The sequence below is a fragment of the Bombina bombina genome, unplaced genomic scaffold (genome assembly GCF_027579735.1).
Source record: "Bombina bombina isolate aBomBom1 unplaced genomic scaffold, aBomBom1.pri scaffold_394, whole genome shotgun sequence".
Lineage (NCBI taxonomy): Eukaryota > Metazoa > Chordata > Amphibia > Anura > Bombinatoridae > Bombina > Bombina bombina.
In genome coordinates, this window is record NW_026511227.1 from 99,180 (window position 1) to 105,179 (window position 6,000).

Genomic DNA, 6,000 nt, shown 5'->3' on the forward strand with positions numbered 1-6,000 from the left:
TATATTATATTTATTAACCCCTAATCTGCCGCCCCCAACGTCGCCTCCACCTACCTACAATAATTAACCCCTAATCTGCCGACCGGAGCACACGGCTACTATAATAAATGTATTAACCCATAAAGCTAAGTCTAACCCTAACACCCCCCTAACTTAAATATAATTTAAATCTAACTAAATAAATTAACTATTATTAAATAAATTATTCCTATTTAAAGCTAAATACTTACCTGTAAAATAAATCCTAATATAGCTACAATATAACTAATAATTATATTGTAGCTATTAAAGGATTAATATTTATTTTACAGTCAACTTTGTAATTATATTAACCAGGTACAATAGCTATTAAATAGTTAATAACTATTTAATAGTTACCTAGTTAAAATAATTACAAAATTACCTGTAAAATAAATCCTAACCTAAGTTACAATTAAACCTAACACTACACTATCAATAAATTAATTAAATACAATACCTACAAATAAATACAATTAATTAAACTAACTAAAGTACAAAAAATAAAAAAGAACTAAGTTACAAAAAATAAAAAAATATTTACAAACATTAGAAAAATATTACAACAATTTTAAACTAATTACACCTACTCTAAGCCCCCTAATAAAATAACAAAGCCCCCCAAAATAAAAAAAAATGCCCTACCCTATTCTAAATTAAAAAAGTTCAAAGCTCTTTTACCTTACCAGCCCTGAAAAGGGCCCTTTGCGGGGCATGCCCCAAAGAATTCAGCTCTTTTGCCTGTAAAAAAAACACATACAATACCCCCCCCCAACATTACAACCCACCACCCACATACCCCTAATCTAACCCAAACCCCCCTTAAATAAACCTAACACTAAGCCCCTGAAGATCTTCCTACCTTATCTTCACCTCGCCGGGTATCACACCGATCCGTCCTGGCTCCGATGTCTTGATCCAAGCCCAAGCGGGGGGCTGAAGATGTCCATGATCCGGCTGAAGTCATCTATCAAGCGGCATCTTCAATCTTCTTTCTTCCGGATCCATGTTCATCCCGCCGACGCGGAACATCTATCTTCACCGACGACTTCCCGACGAATGACGGTTCCTTTAAGGGACGTCATCTAAGATGGCGTCCCTCGAATTCCGATTGGCTGATAGGATTCTATCAGCCAATCGGAATTAAGGTAGGAAAATTCTGATTGGCTGATGGAATCAGCCAATCAGAATCAAGTTCAATCCGATTGGCTGATCCGATCAGCCAATCAGATTGAGCTCGCATTCTATTGGCTGATCGGAACAGGATGAACATGGGATGAACATGGATCCGGAAGAAAGAAGATTGAAGATGCCGCTTGATAGAAGACTTCAGCCGGATCATGGACATCTTCAGCCCCCCGCTTGGGCTTGGATCAAGACATCGGAGCCAGGACGGATCGGTGTGATACCCGGCGAGGTGAAGATAAGGTAGGAAGATCTTCAGGGGCTTAGTGTTAGGTTTATTTAAGGGGGGTTTGGGTTAGATTAGGGGTATGTGGGTGGTGGGTTGTAATGTTGGGGGGTATTGTATGTGTTTTTTTTACAGGCAAAAGAGCTGAATTCTTTGGGGCATGCCCCGCAAAGGGGCCTTTACAGGGCTGGTAAGGTAAAAGAGCTTTGAACTTTTTTAATTTAGAATAGGGTAGGGCATTTTTTTATTTTGGGGGCTTTGTTATTTTATTAGGGGGCTTAGAGTAGGTGTAATTAGTTTAAAATTGTTGTAATATTTTTCTAATGTTTGTAAATATTTTTTTATTTTTTGTAACTTAGTTCTTTTTTATTTTTTGTACTTTAGTTAGTTTATTTCATTGTATTTATTTGTAGGTATTGTATTTAATTAATTTATTGATAGTGTAGTTAGGTTTAATTGTAGGTAATTGTAGGTATTGTATTTAATTAATTTATTGATAATGTAGTGTTAGGTTTAATTGTAACTTAGGTTAGGATTTATTTTACAGGTAATTTTGTAATTATTTTAACTAGGTAACTATTAAATAGTTATTAACTATTTAATAGCTATTGTACCTGGTTAAAATAAATACAAAGTTGCCTGTAAAATAAATATAAATCCTAAAATAACTACAATATAATTATAATTTATATTGTAGCTATATTAGGGTTTATTTTACAGGTAAGTATTTAGCTTTAAATAGGAATAATTTATATAATAAGAGTTAATTTATTTTGTTAGATTTAAATTATATTTAAGTTAGGGGGTGTTAGTGTTAGGGTTAGACTTAGCTTTAGGGGTTAATACATTTATTATAGTAGCGGTGAGATCCGGTCGGCAGATTAGGGGTTAATTATTGTAGATAGCTGGCGGCGACGTTGTGGGGGGCAGATTAGGGGTTAATAAATATAATATAGGGGTCGGCGGTGTTAGGGGCAGCAGATTAGGGGTACATAGGTATAATGTAGGTTGCGGCGGTGTACGGAGCGGCAGATTAGGGGTTAATAATAATATGCAGGGGTCAGCGATAGCAGGGGTGGCAGATTAGGGGTTAATACATATAATATAGGGGTCGGCGGTGTTAGGGGCAGCAGATTAGGGGTACATAGGTATAATGTAGGTTGCGGCGGTGTACGGAGCGGCAGATTAGGGGTTAAAAAAAATATGCAGGGGTCAGCGATAGCGGGGGCGGCAGATTAGGGGTTAATAAGTGTAAGGCTAGGGGTGTTTAGACTCGGGGTACATGTTAGAGTGTTAGGTGCAGACGTAGGAAGTGTTTCCCCATAGAAAACAATGGGGCTGCGTTAGGAGCTGAACGCTGCTTTTTTGCAGGTGTTAGGTTTTTTTTCAACTCAAATGGCCCCATTGTTTTCTATGGGGGAATCGTGCACGAGCACGTTTTTGAAGCTGTCCGCGTCCGTAAGCAACGCTGGTATTTAGAGTTGCAGTGGCGGTAAATATGCTCTACGCTCCCTTTTTTGGAGCCTAACGCAGCCATTCTGTTCACTCTAAATACCAGTGGTATTTAAAAGGTGCGGGGGGAAAAAAGCACGCGTAGCTAACGCACCCCTTTGGCCGCAGAACTCTAAATCTTGCCGTAAGTTTGACAATACAACAGTTCAGTGTTTTTTTTTGTTTTGTTTTTTTTTTAAACTTTATTTTCCAATGTAACAGAGGAACAAAAATAAATCACAAGATCTGTCTACCTTCATATAAATGCAAAAATAAAACAACACAATATTCTTGTTGTACATATCAGGAAGAAAACAACTGTATAGTAAACATACAGATCAGCAAAAATAAAAAAAAACAGTTCAGTGTTAGTGCAGAATGGATGAATAGATATAAATAGAGGCAGGTTGGTTACATATATTCTTACAACAGTAGTATTCATTTAACTAACGGCTAGATTTAGAGTTCTGCGGCCAAAGGGATGCCTTAGCTACGCGTGCTTTTTTTCCCCCGCACCTTTTAAATACCGCTGGTATTTAGAGTTCACAGAAGGGCTGTGTTAGGCTCCAAAAAGGGAGCGTAGAGCATATTTAACGCCACTGCAACTCTCGATACCAGCGGTGCTTACGGACGTGGCCAGCTTAAAAAACGTGCTCGTGCACGATTCCCCCATAGAAAACAATGGGGCAGTTTTAGCTGAAAAAAAACCTAACACCTGCAAAAAAGCAGCGTTCAGCTCCTAATGCAGCTCCATTGTTTTCTATGGGGAAATACTTCCTACGTCTGCACCTAACACTCTAACATGAACCCCGAGTCTAAACACCCCTAACCTTACACTTATTAACAATAAGTTACGGCGATACTTTGCAGTTCAATTGTCACACTCAGTTCACAGTGGGATTACCCATTTGACCAACCTTTATAAAAGGACATTATAGTTAGTCTATATCTTAACTTAGACTTAATTTATCTTTGTGCCTTACTGTATAATACCGGAGCTTGTCCAGCTACTCACGTATACAGACCCATTACTTTCTTGACTTGACATGGCAGGGGTGGATACAGGTGCTAATAATGTGGACGACACAGAGTACACAGACGATAATATTGCATCAGATCCATCAGAGGATCAAACTACAGATTACTGTTATGAGATTTTTGATCTAATTACAAGGAAAAAGTTTTTTGATCAAATCTTTTCAGATGACTTAGGTAAAGATAACTTGGATATAAAGAAATCATTTAAATCATTACAACATTCTCTGACAACAGACTTGAGACTCATGTGGGATATCATAGCATTCCAGAAATATCTGGATCATCAACGCATACCAAGAGGTTTAAGAATAAAAAAATATCCCTCTTTTGAGTTTGAAGATAGTACTGATATGGATGATTGGAATACTGCCTTATCTGAGTGTTCATTTAAACTCATTAACATTCTGGTAAGAGTTAAGACAAAGAAGCGTGCACAGTTACAATCAGAAATCAAAGTGAAAAAAGAAGATTTGAGAAATTATGAACATTGCACTAATTATGTTGAAAATAAAAAGAAGATGGATGAAGCCATAAATAAATTTGATGCTGAACAAGCTTCCAGAAAAAGCAATAAATTCAATCGTGATAAAGAAGATTATGAACTAAATAAAGTTTATAACTGGGCGGCTGTTCGAAAGCAAAGAAAGGAATCATTCTGGAAAAATAAGAAAGCTAACAAAAGCAATCATACTGGGAAAAGCCAACAAAGTCCCAAAAGCGAAGATGACTTGAAAGAATATCCTAAGTCTATTCTGAAAAACAAACATAAAAGAAAAGTAGTATTCAGCAATGATGGAGAGTCCACTGATTCAGATGTTACATCGAGGGGCACTGGGATCTCTCCCAGTTCCTCTATTCCCTCTTCTCTCTCCTCTTCCCCCTCTCTCTCTTCTTCCTCTGCTTTTTTACAGGTGCCAGTACTGGACGAACCGGAGGAGATCCAAAGGACAGGTCGAACAAAAACAAGAAAAATTACTCCAAAAGAGAAAGAAGAAAGAGAAGATGGAGAAGCAAAAGGTCAAGCAAAGAACAAAAAGAAGAAGTGAAGCGATCAATTGAGTCATCTGTAAAAGAGACTTTATCTGCACCCTCTTATGATTTAAGTGTGGTCAATATTTCGGACTACTCGTTATCTAAAGAGGAAATTAAAGTCTTATCAAAAGGACTTGGGTTTGCACCTACTAACAAATTCTCAAGCTTTAACACATTATTAGATGTGAATAAATTTGTGCGCAAATTGTCTCTCAAAAGGTTTTTTGCACAGAATAGAGTCAATGATATACCTCCAAACAAAAATGTAGTAAGTCTTCAACATAATCCTGATGTCTCTCATTTAGCGTTTCAGGATGCATGTGCCTTAACCACTCTAGAAGATTTATACTCAGATGGCTATCACAATCAGGATTCTAATCCTCTTTCAGTACCAAGACCTAATAAACATAATTCTGAGTTTTATCCAAAGAATTCTAGGGGGCCTTTAGTAAATGCATTTCAAAAAGCAGTTCAGGCAGATATATTGCGGCTAGAAAGAGATACTGACAATAATGCTGCCTCCCCTAATCTCACATATAGAGAAAGATTAGCTGTTAAATCTTTAAGTGAGAATAATAACATTGTAATTCGTAATTCTGATAAGGGAGGCAGCATTGTAGTCATGAATAAGACTAGCTATTTCAGTGAAGCGTACAGACAGCTGTCTGATAGAGGCACATATCGTCCACTGAGTAGCAATCCTACTAATATTTTCAAACATAGTCTTAAACAACTAATTGCTGATGGAGTTACTTTGGGAGTTTTTAAAGAAGCAGATATGAATTCCCTGTTACCTGAAAATCCAATATGTCCCATATTCCATCATGTACCTAAAATACATAAGAGTCTTGATTCTCCACCGGGTAGACCCATAGTGGCTGGTATTGGTTCCTTGCTTGAACCATTAGGAGAATGGCTAGATTCTATACTACAGCCTATTGCCACTTCACAACTTAGTTACCTTAGAGATAGTTCACATCTCTTAAACACATTAGATAACATTAACTGGC